Raw genomic sequence first — 15,290 nt, forward strand, 5'->3', positions numbered from 1 at the left:
ATTCCTAGAGAATTTTACAAAGTTTTTACTACCGCCTTCTGTGGACTTATGCTGGAGGTTTTTTCAGATGTTCAGAAAGGCCTCCCCCCGCCTGACTCATGGGCTTTTGCAAAGATGGTGGTGTTCCCTAAAAAGGAGAAACCGGTGGATCAATTAGGTTCATATCGACCTATTGCTCTAATTAATTCCAACAATAAGATCTATGCTAAAATCCTTGCCTCTAGGTTATCCAAGGTTATAAAAAATATGGTGTCACCTATGCAACATGGTTTCATCCCGGGACTGGGTACAACAGATCATACTCGGCGAGTAATTACTTTATTTGATGTGGCCAAAACCCGATGAGACCCTATGGCGCTGATATTAGATGCTGAGAGAGCTTTCGATATGGTCTCCTGGGGTTATCTATGGGCGATACTGGAGAAAAATGGGTGGGAGCAGACTTCATTGCCTGGATTAAAAACGCTATATATCAAACCCACGGCCAAGATTTCGCTAATGGGGGAGATTCGGGGACAGTTAAAATCCAGAGGGGGACAAGGCAGGGTTGTCCTTGTCTCCCCCCCCCCCCCCCCTGCTCTTTGCCCTTTATATTGATCCTTTAATCCAGCGAATCCAAAATAACATTCGAATCCTGCCAATTACCACCAGTGGCTGGGATACCAAAATTCTGGCTTAGGCTGATGACCTGGCAATCGTCACCCCGACCCCACAACCACATTTAAGGAAATTGAAGAGGAGGCGTATCTCTTTGGTCGTATCGCAGGATACAGACTCAAGAGACAAAACGCAGATACTTATAAATGAGAATACTAGCTTTGAGGATATACGGGTGGCTTCTAGCACAGTATACCTTGGCATCAATATTTGTGCAGATACCGAGAAAGTGGTAGAAGTCAATCTAGGTCCGTTAATCAATAAAACTAAGGCGGAGCTGCTTCGGTGGAATAATCTTACTCACCCCGATTGGTATATTTATCGGATTAAAATGATGTTTCTTCCTAGAATTCTGTACTACTTTAGAGCTATACCATTGGAGGTGAGCAATACTTGGTTTAAGGCCTTGGATGCAATGATTGGGAGGTTTTTGTGCGCATATGCTAGACCCCGAAGGGCCCTGAAGTTACTCTCCCTTCCCAGGGAACGGGGCAGATAGGCAGTACCAAACCTGCGGTTGTATTACTGGTCCGCCGTGCAACAACAAATAGCTGTTTGACTCCCCTGAGGAAGGGCCTGCACTGAATAAGGTCCCATCTTGTTTTGAACTGCCCGTTGGCACGGTGACGTTTGGTTCGACAACTGGAAATTAGTTATTTCATGGAGGTTAGGTTCAAGACACTTCTATGCATTTCGAGTCTGGACTAGTGTCAGGAAGAAAATTGTGGGGGGGGGGGGAATCTGGGCCCATTTATTCTTGGGGGCTTTTTTTCTGACACAGGCTTTACTTCCTTTGAATCCAAGAGGAGCAAATTCCTTTTAGGAAATAGCGAATTCTTTAAGTCTTTGTAAATTAGGGGTTTCTTGGAGAGGAAAAGAGGAAGTGGAGAGGGGTTCAATAGGGTCGAGATGTTAGACTTATTAACCAGGAAAACCCCATTGATAGGAAGCATTTATAAATATTAAACAACAGGATGGGGAATGATATTGGGAAACATGCTACACGATGGATGGGGACATTGCAGGTAAAAGAGGATCCCCTCTCCTCCCTAGCACTTGCTCGCACAACTCATTTCAGCTAACCTTCAGATTGAATATGCTACTTACCAGTATGCATCTGTTCTTGGCATGTAGGGCTGCTGACATTCATATCTGTGCATAGATCGCCGCCTAGTGTTGGGTCCGGATGTTTGCACGTTGTTGTCCTGGAAGAGTCTTCGAAGTATCCTTGGATAGGTGACTCCTCCCCTGGACTACAGTGCGCATGGGCATCCCCTCCATCCTCAGATTGTTTTTCGCCATTGTGGCAGTGATGGAGTAGATACAGAAAGTGATGACCATGCTTTACAGTAATTCTGAGAGCTGCAGCTGCGACAGGCGCCGGGGAGGAGGGAGGGCGATATGAATGTCAGCAGCCCTACATGCCAAGAACAGATGCATACTGGTAAGTAGCATATTCAGTTCAAGGCATGTGGGCTGCTGAATTCATATCTGTGCATAGAATGTATAGCAGTGCCCTCTATTAGCGGCGGCTACCCGTGCCAGCTGCAGCGGTCTGAAAAAGAGTTTTTAGAACAGCCTGTCCTACAGCTGCCTGCTGTTTTGACTGCACATCTACACAATAGTGTTTAGTAAAAGTGTGTGTAGTGGACCATGTGGCTGCTCTGCATATATCATGCAGGGGAATATTTCCTAGAAAAGCCATGGAAGCCCCTAACTTACGTGTTGAGTGGGCTCGTGGTGGAATAGTTAACGTGCGTTTTGCCTTTTGATAACAGATTTGAATACACTTAACTATCCATCTGGCTATCCCTGCTTTGGAGATGGCGTTACCTTTGTGGTGCGGGGCAAAGGCAACGAACAGTTGTTTTGTCTTCCTGAAGGGTTTAGTCCTGTCGATGTAGTACATGAGGGCCCTTCGTACATCTAGTGTGTGGAGTGCCCTTTCTGCGACAGTTTGCGGGTTTTGGAAGAAAACGGGCAGTTCGATAGTCTGATTCATGTGGAACTGCGATATTATTTGGGCATGAATTTTGGGTTGGTACGTAGTACGACCCCGTTGGCATGAACCTGTATAAATGGCTCTTGAACGGTTAGTGCCTGGAGTTCACTAACTCTTCTTAAGGAAGTGATCGCTACCAGGAAAGCTACTTTCCAGGTGAGGAACTGAATCTCGCATGAGTGTAGAGGTTCAAAGGGTGGACCCATTAGGCGTGTGAGGACCAGGTTGAGGTTCCACATCGGAGCCGGTGGGTGACTAGGTGGAATGACTCATTTGAGTCCTTCCAAGAATGCTTTGATGGCAGGCACTCTGAATAGAGAGAGGTGCTGCCTGGTTTGCAGATAGGCTGATATTGCAGTCAAATGGACACGTATAGAGGTGTACGCCAGATTGCATCGGTATAGGTGTAATAGGTAGCAGATGATGTTTTGGATGGATGCGTCCAGCGGGTTAATGTCATTATTACTGCAATAAATGACGAACCTTTTCCATTTGGCTGCATAGCAAGCTCTTGTAGTGGGTCTTCTGGCCTCCTTGATGATGTCCATACAGTCAGGTGGCAGGTTGAGATAGCCAAACTCTAGGACTTCAGGAGCCAGATTGCCAGGTTCAGCCGTTGCGGATCTGGGTGCTGAATCTCTCCATGGTTCTGCGTCAAATGAGCGGGTTTGATATGCAGCCTTTGATGCGGCACCACGGAAAGTTCGAGGAAGGTGGTGTACCATGGCTGGCGTGCCCACGTAGGAGCAACTAGGACGAGTGTCAGGGAGTGTTGTCTGAGTTTGCGAGCCACCAGCGGTATCAGTGGCGCTGGGGGAAAAGCGTACGCAAATCTGCCGGACCAGTTCATCCATATCGCATTGCCCTGCGACTGCGGATGTGGGAACCTGGCGGCAAAGCTTTGGCATTTTGCGTTTTCGCTTGTGGCGAACAGGTCTATCTCCGGATGACCCCACTGCTGGAAGTACGGCTGGAGTACTGATGGGTGTAACTCCCACTCGTGCATCTGGTGGCTGTGTCTGCTGAGCAGATCCGCCATCTGGTTGTCCTTGCCGGGGAGGTGTTCCGCCATGAGGAACATGTTCCTCTGAATGGCCCACTTCCACATGCTCTGAGCCAGATGAGACAACTGTGGAGAGTGCGTTCCTCCCTGCTTCTGTATGTAGTACATTGCGGTCATGTTGTCCGTCCGGATCAACACGACCTTGTTGCACAGATGTACTTTGAATGCCTTCATGGCTAGGAAGATTGCCATCAGTTCCAGAAGGTTGATGTGCATCTTCTTCTGTTGTGTCGTCCATAGTCCCTGCACTGTGTAGTGGAGTACATGAGCTCCCCATCCCTGGAGAGACGCGTCCGCTGTCAGTACTATTTGTGGAACAGGCTCTTGGAACGGTCGGCCCTTGCAAAGGTTTTGTGGAGTCCACCAATGCAGAGAGTTGTATGCCCGACCGCTCACCAACACTAGGTCTTTTAGCTGTCCTTGAGCCTGGTTCCACTGACGTGCTAGGCACTCCTGAAGCGGGCGCATATGTAATCTCGCGTGTGGGACTATGAAGATGCAGGAGGCCATCATGCCTATCAACTGCATGAACACTCGCGCTTGAAGTGAGTGTTTGGGTTTGAATTTGGAGATCAGCAGTTGCATGCTGTTGATCCTCACTAAATTTGGCTGAGCTGTGGCCGCCAGAGTGTCTATAGTCGCACCTAGGTACTGTTGTACGTGTGCGGGCTGGAGATGGGACTTTGGGTAATTTAGTGAGAATCCCAGACTGTGAAGAAGGTGAATGGTGCGGGACATGTGGCTGGCACATTGCTGGGCTGACTTCGCTTGAACGAGCCAGTCGTCCAGGTAGGGGTAGACGTGTATGTGCTGCCTCCGTAGATGTGCTGCCACCGTAGCTAGGCACTTCGTGAAAACCCTGGGCACTGTTGTCACGCCGAAGGGAAGGACTTTGAACTGGTAATGCTGACCCTGAACAGTAAACCTGAGGTATTTTTTGTGTGAGGGGTGAATGGGGATGTGGAAATACGCATCCTTGAGGTCCAGCGTGGCTAGGAAGTCTCCCTGCTTGAGAAGCGGAAGGACTTGCTGGAGAGTGAGCATGTGAAAGTGCTCTGAAAGAATGTACCGGTTCAGGGGTCTTAGGTCTAATATAGGTCTGAGTGACCCGTCCTTTTTTGGTATCAAGAAGTAGAGGGAGTACACTCCCGTGCCCTGCTCGTGGACGGGTACGACCTCTATAGCGCCTTTTAAAAGCATACTTTGCACCTCCTGCTGTAAGAGCGTTAAGTGCTCTGAGGACATAGGACGGTTTCGTGGCGGTATTATGGGTGGAGTGGAGGTTAACTCTAGACAGTAACCGTATTTGACAATATCTTTGACCCACCTGTCCGTGGTGATGGAGTTCCACGTGGACAGGAACCTTTGTAGCCTTCCCCCGACAGGTGTTATGTGGTCGGGAGGAAGGGAGAGGGCGTCACTGCTTGTTTTTGGGGGAGGACCTGGTGTTGCCGTAGCCGCGTCCTCTGCCCTTTGTACTGGAGCCACGATATCCACCTCGGGTGTTTTTATCGTAGGTGGTCTGTGTATTGCCTTTGTTATACGTTTGTTGTGACCCCTGTCCTCTACCTGCTCCCTTGTTTCCGGGGCGACGAGAGGAGCCGCTCCGAAAGGACTGAGTCTGGAGGGCGCCCATGGACTTTGCAGTGTCCGTGTCCTTTTTGATCTTTTCAAGGGTGGTGTCAACCTCCGGGCCGAATAAATAGTCGGGGTTGACAGGCTGGTTGAGTATATTATTTTGTACCTCAGGCTTGAATCCAGAGATTCGTAACCAGGCATGGCGTCGCAGCATGACGCTTGTGTTTATGGCCCTGGCAGCTGTGTCAGCGGCATCTAGTGCACACTTGATGGAAGCATTTGTGAGTAGCTGTCCCTCTCTGATGAGAATTTCTGCGCCTTCCTTGAACTGGTCAGGGAGATGTTGGAATAGTTGCTCCAGTGTGTCATAGTGCGCTCTATCATAGCGAGCAAGGAGCGCTTGAGTGTTGGCTATGCGCCATATGTTGGCAGCTTGGGCGGCAACTCGCTTGCCAGAGGTCTCTAACACCTTGGACTCTTTGTCCGGGGGAGGAGCGTCACCTGTCGTTTGCGAGTGTGCCCTCTTGCGAGCATTCGCTACGACAATGGAGTCTAGTGGTAATTGGCCTCTGATGTAAGTAGGGTCCCCAGGTGCTGATCGGTATTTCTTATCAATCCTGGGGTTTATCACTCGTGCCCTGGTGGGTTCCTTGAAAATGTCCTTGGCTGGTTTGAGGACTCCTTTCAACATGGGCAGAGTCTTTACATGCCGTTCGGAGGATGCGAAAGTGTCCATAAGAAAGTCATCTTCGATGGTGTCAGAGTGAAGCTGCACCCCATGGTTATTGGCAGCACGTTCGATAAGAGCGTTGAAGGCTGCAGTATCCTCTGTGGGAGATGTTTTTGCCCCATAGAGTTACGGGTCCTGTGCATCGAGAGGTGCACCTGGGTCCACTGGGTCGCCCCAAGTGTGATCAGGGTCCTGCTGGTCATCAGGGTCCATGTCTCCACGGTAGGGGATTTGGTCCTCCATGTAGTCCTCCAACGCATCCGTGTCGGAGTGTGTGGGAGAGAATAACTGTGGTTCCTGGTAGGATGAGTGGAAAGGTTCATAAAGGGCAGGTTCTGATTCTACAGGCAGCTTCCTTTTTAGTGGGATCCTGAAAGGGTCCAACGGTGGTTCCGAAGTTATTCTCCGCTCGTGGAGAATCATTCTGCCAGTGTTGGCGTCGATGACACGTGCCGGAGACGTCTCGGTAGGTGTACTCGTGGACTGGGCGACCCGTGTCCTGAGTTGGAATATTTTCGGGATTGTGGACGGAGGCAAGCCAAAGGTAATGTTGGCTGGCACCGAAGAGGCTGCCGGAGCGTCGATCGGTCCGGAACCCGACGGGTCCTGGAGGGCAGTCTTGGTTTTGCTGCTTTGTGCTGCAAAGGGTCGCGTTTGGAGCGCCTTTGAGGCTTTTGCACCGACCAGGTTCGTAGAGGCAGCCGTGGACTTTTTCGGCGCCGGTGGTTCATCGAGTCGAGGTGAGGAAATGACCGTCGACGTTCGATGAGTGAGGCTTTGGTGTTGTCGAGGGAGCGATGCGAGACGTAGCAGGCAGTGCGGTCCTCGGTGTCGGTGGCGTCGGGAGTTGAGCAGGTTTGTTGGCGCCGAAGGCCTTTTTCCGTACGTCGACTCCGTCGCCCGCTTCAAGTTCGGCACCGAAGTCTCTCTTGGGGCGCTCGGTGCCGACGCGTTTCACTGGCGTCGAAGGCGTGGGAGGCCTCGATCCGACTAGCGCCACTTTCGGTTTCGTTTGAACCGGTACTGCTTTCGGTTTCGTAGAAGTGAAACCAGCCGGTTTAGGCAGTAATGGCTGCCGCTTAATGTCCGAGGCCTGGCCCGAGGGCGTGGCCGAAGAACTGCGGGATGGGTCTCGGGTAAGGCCCGAAGGCGATCCCTCGACCAGAGCCATAGACTGTGGCACTGGGCTTTCTTCGGTCTGAACAGGTAGGCCTTGTTCATCATTGGAGCTACTCTCTTCGGCCCCTAAGGCCTCCTCGTCGTCTCCTACCTCGGTGTCGTCTTCACCTCTGTGGAAGAGTGATTCGTCGACTTCGTCCGATCCGGAGTAGTGCTCGGAAACGGGACTGGAGGGTAGGACTTCCAATTCTTCGACATCTTCGGCCTCGTTGAAGATGTCCGCTGGTGCCGGTGCCGCGTGCTGCGCTTCGAGCCTCGCCGCTCGTCGATTCCGTAGAGTCTTTTTGGAACGGAACCGGGCACAGGCCATGCATGTCGATTCGTCGTGGTCCGGCGAAAGGCATTTGTTGCACACCGGATGGACGTCGATGTGGGGGTACTTCGCATTGCACACCGGACACCTCTTGAATGGCGTCCTCGATTCCATCGTCGAAGTAGTCGATGGGCAGGTAAATGCGAAAAAAGTCGGTCCTGAAAGTTAGTAAACTAACAAGGTGGTATCGAAAACCGATCGATAAACAGTACCGACGCGAACTAAAGGCCTTTTGGCCTCGACAAAATTTTTTCCTAACTTGAGCTAAGATAGCACATCCGAACCCAATGGCGGAAAAAAACAATCTGAGGATGGAGGGGATGCCCATGCGCACTGTAGTCCAGGGGAGGAGTCACCTATCCAAGGATACTTCGAAGACTCTTCCAGGACAACAACGTGCAAACATCCGGACCCAACACTAGGCGGCGATCTATGCACAGATATGAATTCAGCAGCCCACATGCCTCGAACACAACACTACAAAACATGGTTCAACTTGCATATCTCCCCAGCGAAAATTAAAGTGGTGAGGAGTCTTGGCACTAATTGTCCGGGGTAGACTTAGTGCATATGTTGGCGGAATGTTCAGGGTTAGTGAACCTGTGAAGGGATATTTCTCATTTTCTTGATACAATTAAAGCTCCAGATCGTGGTTACCCGTCAACTGATTCTTCTGGGAATCTTAGTTGCTCAGGAACAGGAAGCTCCTCCAATGGCTTCATCCTCCTTTCTGTTTCTTGCTATGACAGTGTTCTGATTGTGCCTGGCAACAGCTTGGCTTGATCCTCTTCAAACCCCCCCCCCCCCCCCCTCATTTAATCACTGGCTAACCCGGGTAATCTCAATTTATCATATAGAAAGGCAGTCTATGTAAACAAGGGTCACTGAGCTCAAAAAAGGGGGAGGCGAATTTGGGCTCAATTGAGGGAATGGCTCGCAACACAGGGGCAAGGGTGATCTACTCACTGTTTAGACTTATGATGGCACTTGTTACTTGTTTAATGCTCTTTTTTCCGTTAAGGCCCTGTGCGGATACACTGTGCTAGGATTCGATTAAATGACATATGTATTGTTTTCATCTTCTATATTAGTTTATTAAGTCGCCTGCTCGGCAACCACATTCTCTTTGTTCCCTTGTATTGCTTTTGCTTGGATGGGGGGTAATTAGTATTTTTGGTTGAAATGAAAATGGTATAAACTTAATTTTTTTTTTACAAAATGCAGAAGCTACAATTGTGTACACACAACAGATGCAAACCCTTGGCCTTACTCCTCTCCTGACACCCAGGGCAATAAAACAGAGGGGGTGACAAGCCCTCGTCATATGCAGCAAATGATGGATTATGTAGCAAATCCACAACTATGCAGAAAAATCAAAAAAAGCTGTGGCCACAGAAAAGCATAATTTCAGTGGCCCTGGTTAAGACACTAGCAAGCTATCATACCTTCAATACAATGGTTAAGTGGGACAACCCAATACACCCTTGGAGGCTTGGGCAATTCTAGAAATATCAGGTAAAGTATGCCAACAAGGGATTTTATTCAAAAGTTTCTCATGTGCTATATTCAAAACAATTCTTTAAAAGTTCAATGTTAGCAAATCTTGACCCGAAATTCAGATAAATTGATTAGCTTATGCAATAAATGCGCAGAAGAACAAAACAGGAAAAACACAGGAATATCTTCTAATCCATTAAAGATATTTTCATATGCAACTCAAAATTGTCAGGGTACATTCAAAATTGAGATTGATTCAATGCATACACATGAAAAAGGTACAATGCAATTTAGCCTAAAATTCATGGGTAAAAACATCCATTCCTCATTTAATCAGATAAGTGACTAATATCCTCATAAAACAGTCACTTAAAATACGTCAATTATTGGGGAAATGGACGATACGGTCGACGCGATTATAAGATATTCCCGTGTTTTACTGTTTTGTTCTTCCTCGCATTTATTGCATAAGCTAATCAATTTATTTGAATTTCGGTTCAAGATTTGCCTACATTGAACTTTTAAAGAATTGTTTTGAATAGAACACATGAGAAACTTTTGAATAAAATCCCTTGTTGGCACACTTTACCTGATAGCATACCTTCAAGGCAGGCACCACCAGTTCATTGGTGTACGAGCACCTGTGCGGTTACCTACATCATCACACTATAGCCAACATCCAAATTGAGAATACATCATGCAAGAGCTGGATTTCAGCTTTCATTTTTGGCCATGGAACAGCAGTGACTTTCTGGTTGACCCTAAATCATGACACCACACCAAAGTCTTGCAATAACTGGCAGTACAGTCATGAATTCTCTTGGAGCTCACAGATAAAACAAGGCATCGTCGGCATGAAGGGAGAAAATGAGTCTTTGCCACCCAAGCTGTATTCCAGAATCCTGCAAATCTTTGCACGCTTCCTTTTCTTTTGCCTTTTATTGTGCGTTTGCCATCTTGTCTTTTAACTGCATATGCTCTTTTGAGCCTTTTCTTTCCCCGCTTCCCGCCACTGCTGCCCCTGCGGCCCCTCCCAGGTTTTCCCACCCTCCCCCTAATTAATGACAGCCACTGAGCTTGAGCAAGACCCTCGGGGCTCTGTTCTCCCAGAACGCAGTCCCGCCTTAGATGCGAGTGCTAGCACCCCTGCCTTCCGCCCTGCAAAGCACGCTTTGAGTCCCCAAGGACTCCTGCTTTTTTCCTTGACTTCTTGCCTCACTTTTGCCGTCCCCTTCTTTTTTCTGCATGGTATTGTGCCTTGCCTTCTTTGTCAGCTTTCTTCTCTTTTGCGATCTTTACTTTTTTACTGCATATTCTCGTTTGTAACTTTTTACCCCACTTCTTGCGGCCCCTCCCAGCTGTTCCCGCCCTCCCCATACTTCATGGCAGCCGCACCTCTGGCACATAAAAGGCAGGCACATCTGCGCCCATCCGCAACCAGCACCAGGCGACCTGGTCCTCCAACCCGCCAGTGCTACGACTCAGCAACACTCCACGCACTCAATCCCGGAAGAAAGATTAACTACCAGCTGTCAACACCGACCACCACCCAAGGCCAGTTCTACTGCTGACACATCTTCACCCACCCCAGACGCCCACCACCGACCCGCCAGCGCACCCATACCCTTGAGCTGCATCATCCTCAACATAAGCTCCCTGTACACACACTGTAGAAATCTGGGACATCCTCAGCACCATCTAACCCGTCGTTGCCTTCCTCACAGAAACTTGGCCCAATGCTAGCTCCGCACCAGACATCACAACCGCCATCCCCGACAGTCCCCCAACCACCCTGGAGGCAGACTAACCATCAAACGCAAAACCTCCCTCTGACTCACCACTTCCAGCACTAGCGACAACATCCCCCATGAAACATCTGCAATTCCAGATCAACCTCAGAACGACTCTACACGGCACCCACGCCTACAGAGCTCCCGGACTGTGCACCATGTTCATCACTACCATCGCAGACCTCATCGCTCCCCATTTCACTGCATACATGGACTACGTATTCCTCAGAGACCTGAACTTCCACCTCGACAACCCCAGCGACTCAAACTCCTCCGACCACGTCGCCAACATCGGACTGAGACAGCTGGTCACCACCCCCAACCACAAGGCACCCTCCACCCCATCTTTGCTGGAGGACACAACATCCGCTTCAGCCACACCACGCAACCCATCTGGACAGACCACCACTGCATCCACTTCTCCAAGCCCACCGCACACAGGCCCACACCTCGCCCCTGTGCAGGAACTGGAGTAAGATCACAGAGGAGCACCTCAACTCCACCCTCAACCACTCTCTTCCCTCCACCACAAAAGATGCCAACTCCACAGCCAATGCACTGCACAGATGGGTCACTGACAACACACTCTTGCACCCCATCCAGAACTCCAACAAACAGCACACCGCAAAAGCCACCTGATTCACCACCGACGACTCGAGAAAGCTTGGAGGAACAGCTAAACCCCTGAAGCACGCTCCGCCTACAAGAGCGCCATGACAGAACACCACTAACTCATCAGAACCATGAAGAACTTAATCCAAAACAGAATACTCACCAACTCATGCAACTCTAAGGAACTCTTCAGCATCATCCAAGAATTCACCAAACCCTCCTGCGAATCCTCCAATGTCCCTCTCTTCCAGGACCTCTGCGACAAACTCGGCCCCTACTTCCATCTCAAGATCCAAACTCTCTACAGCAACTTTGACGAGCAGAACCTAGACACCGACCCACACCTCCAACAGACAACACAACCCAGCCTACCATCACCACAGAATACGCCACCAGGACCATGAAAAGTATACACTCAGGAGTACCCACTGAACCCTGCCTGCCCCACATCTTCCACAGTGCCACCTCCACCATCACACCCGAACTGACATACCATCAACTGCTCCCTTGAAACAGGCACAGAGGTCAAGCCGCTCCTGATGAAGCCCACGTAGACCCGATGGACCAAAAGCTACCGACCCATCTCTCTCCTCCCCTTCGCAGCCAGTCACCGAGAAGATCATCAACAACCAGCTCACCAACTTCATAGAAGCCAACCAGATATTCGATTCTTCACAATCCGGATTCCGCAACAACCACAACGAGACCACCATCCTGGACCAGGGCCATACGGCAGCACTCATCTTACTGGACCTCTCAGCAGTCTTCGATAGTCTCCCACCGCACACTAACCACCAGACTCCACAACACTGGCATCTGGTGAAAAAACCTCAACTGGATTCACTGCTTCCTCACCAGCCGAACCCAAAGAATCATACTCCCACCCTTCCACTCCGAACCCACAGAGATCAGCTGCAGAGTACCTCAAGGATCCTCACTCAGCCCCACACTTTTCAACATTTACATGGTTTCTCTCACCACCATCGTCAGAAAACACAGACCCAGCATAGTATCCTACGCTGACGACACCCAGCTCGTCCTCTCCCTCACCAACGAATCCGATGCCACCAGACACAGATTCCAGGAAGGTATGAAAGACATCGCCTCCTGAATGAGCAACTGCGGCCTAAAGCTCAACTCAGAAAATGGAAGTCCTAGGAACTAGCACCTTAGCATGGGACAACCTGGTGTCCCACCAACCTCGGCAAACCTTCCACACAAAAAACCATGCTCACAACCTAGACATACTCCACTCCTCCCTCACCATGCACTGACATATCAACACCATATCCTCCACATGCTTCAACACCCTCTGCAACACCTTCAAATGGAACCCCCACCTGAATCCAGTATCGTCACCCACCCACTCAACCAGCAGACTAGACTACGGGAACACCCTCTATGCCGGAATAAACAAATCTCTACTCCTCAAACTCCAGACAATCTAGAACATTGCAGCTAGACTGGTCCTCAGAATCCCACAACACCACCACATCACCCAACACCTACGAGAAAGCCACTGGCTCCCTGTCAAAAAGAGTATTCTTCAAGCTCCTTACTCACACCTGCTAATCCCTCCACATCATCGGACCCCTATACCTCAACAAAAGAAACTCCTTTAGGCACCCAAGAGGAGCCTCCGATCTATCCCTAGCAGAAATCCCACACAACCACAGAGCAGGGCAACGATCCTTCTCCTACATCGCAGACAAGATCTGGAACGAACTCCCACTCAACATCAGACCAAACCCCCACACTGCTAGGTTTCAGAAGAGCCTCTAGACCTGGCTCTTTGGATGAGACGAAGCAGCATGCAACCCCCCCCACACACCTGGAGACCCTCGCGGGTGAGTAGTGCGCTTCACAAATCCTCGATTGATGCAAATCCTGCTGAGCCTGGATAGAAAGCGGCGACAAAGCAAACAAAAGGGGCGACAACGGACAGCCCTGCCTGAAATCTTGCTTGATCTCAGAGTGTGCGGAAAACTCCCCCTGCTGGACTTGCACAGACCAGTATACAGCAAGTAAACCGAGGACTGAACGTCATAGCCTGCATCACGCACAGGAAATACCAACAGATCAAAAGCCTTTTCAATGTCAGTAGAGACAGATGCCTTGTCCTGTCCACCTTATGCAGCACTTGAGTCTGTCCCTGCAAGTTCATGGTCGTAGTATGCCAAGGGATAAAAATGCCCTGAACGGCATACACTAGGCTAGTCATGACATGGCGCATCCGATTGGCCCACATCTAACATAGGACCTCCACATCAGAATGGATCATAAGTGGGCGGTATGACACCAGCTCCAATACCTCCCATCCCAGCTTCTGCATTACACAGATAAGATCCAGTTATGCTGTGTTAAACTTATATATAGCACACGGACACCAAACAGTTTCAAGGCGCTGATAGGGCAGAGAAGTACTGGTGGGAAACTGAGGTTAAATGTGGTATGATTGGGCAAACAATCTAGTCTTAAGCAATTTTCTGAACTGTGCACATAGGACGTAACCAATCTCATCTCCACAGGGAGAGAGTTCCAGAATTGTGGGGCCAAAACAGTAAATCTAGAGCCCCGTGCTCCTTACGTTTAAAAGAAGGAATGACTAATAAATTTGAGGAGGAGCGCAAGCCCCAGTAGGTAATAGAACGTTGAATCCTAGAAGAAATAAAAGCAGGGCTGTTGTCATGAAGAGCTTTAAAGATAGTGCAACCCAGCTTGAACACACACCTCTTGGCCACAGGGAGCCAGTGTCGTTTTTTCATAATCGGTGTCACATGCTGCCACTTAGGTTGGTGAAAGAGGAGTCTGGCAAGCTTGGTTCTAAACCAACTGAAGACATCTCAGTTGATAAGCGGGGATGCCATAGTACAGCGAATTGGCATAGTCCAATCAGGAGATAACCAAGGCTAAAATAAACCAGGTTAGAGCTTCCCTAAACAGAAATCTGCTAATCTTCCTTAGTCTCCGCAGTTGGAAGAAACTTGCGGAAAACACTTAACCAATTTGGGCATTCATTGATAAATCGTTGAGCTTACAATGCCTAAGCTTTTGGCAGAGCTTGCTGGCACTGGAGAGTTACCCAAAGAGGGTGGCCAAAAGGTGGAATGCCAAGGACTGATTCAGCCGCCTGTAAGGATCAGCTCAATTTTGTCAGGGTTCGACTTGAGTTGGTTGTTATTCATCCAGTCACTTATAAAGATCATAGTAGATTGAAAGTGGGAGACTGATGATGCAGATAAGTAGAGGTCAAACACCAATTGATGATACAGATTAAAGAGGAGTGGAGAAAGGGAGGAGGCCCACAGTTAAGTTCCCCCTTGTTGGACGAGAAATTTGCAAGCCTTACTGATTGGAAACTGTTGGTAAGAAAATAGGAAAGCCATCTAAACGCCAGACCCTGGATCCCAACATTTGACACGGTCAACCAGGATGTTATGATCGACAGTGTCAAATGCTGCTGACAAATCCAGAAGAACCAGGGCCTGAAGGATACCGCTATCTGCCCCTCTTCTTAATTCGTCCAAAACTAAGTATAACAGATTCCGTAGAATCAGCTGGTCTAAAGCCTGCCTGGTGGGAGTCCAAGAACTGGTAGTGTTCAACAAATGTACTAAAGTAATTTGCCGCATAAGTCACTAGGAATTTGCCCAAATAGGGTAGCAAAGAGATGGGGCAATAATTGCTAAGAACTGACGGATATACTTTGAGGTAGAACACCCATCGCACCAGCCTCAAGAAAAACCTAGAGCACTCCGGTTCAAATCCACAGAAAAACCTAGCTAAAATTCAGCAAGGACCAGTCATCACCAGGCACTTATTTCTCAGTACCATCCGCAACATGGCCCTCAATTCCCCCAGTGGGATGT

The sequence above is a fragment of the Triturus cristatus genome, chromosome 2_1 (genome assembly GCF_964204655.1).
Source record: "Triturus cristatus chromosome 2_1, aTriCri1.1, whole genome shotgun sequence".
NCBI lineage: Eukaryota > Metazoa > Chordata > Amphibia > Caudata > Salamandridae > Triturus > Triturus cristatus.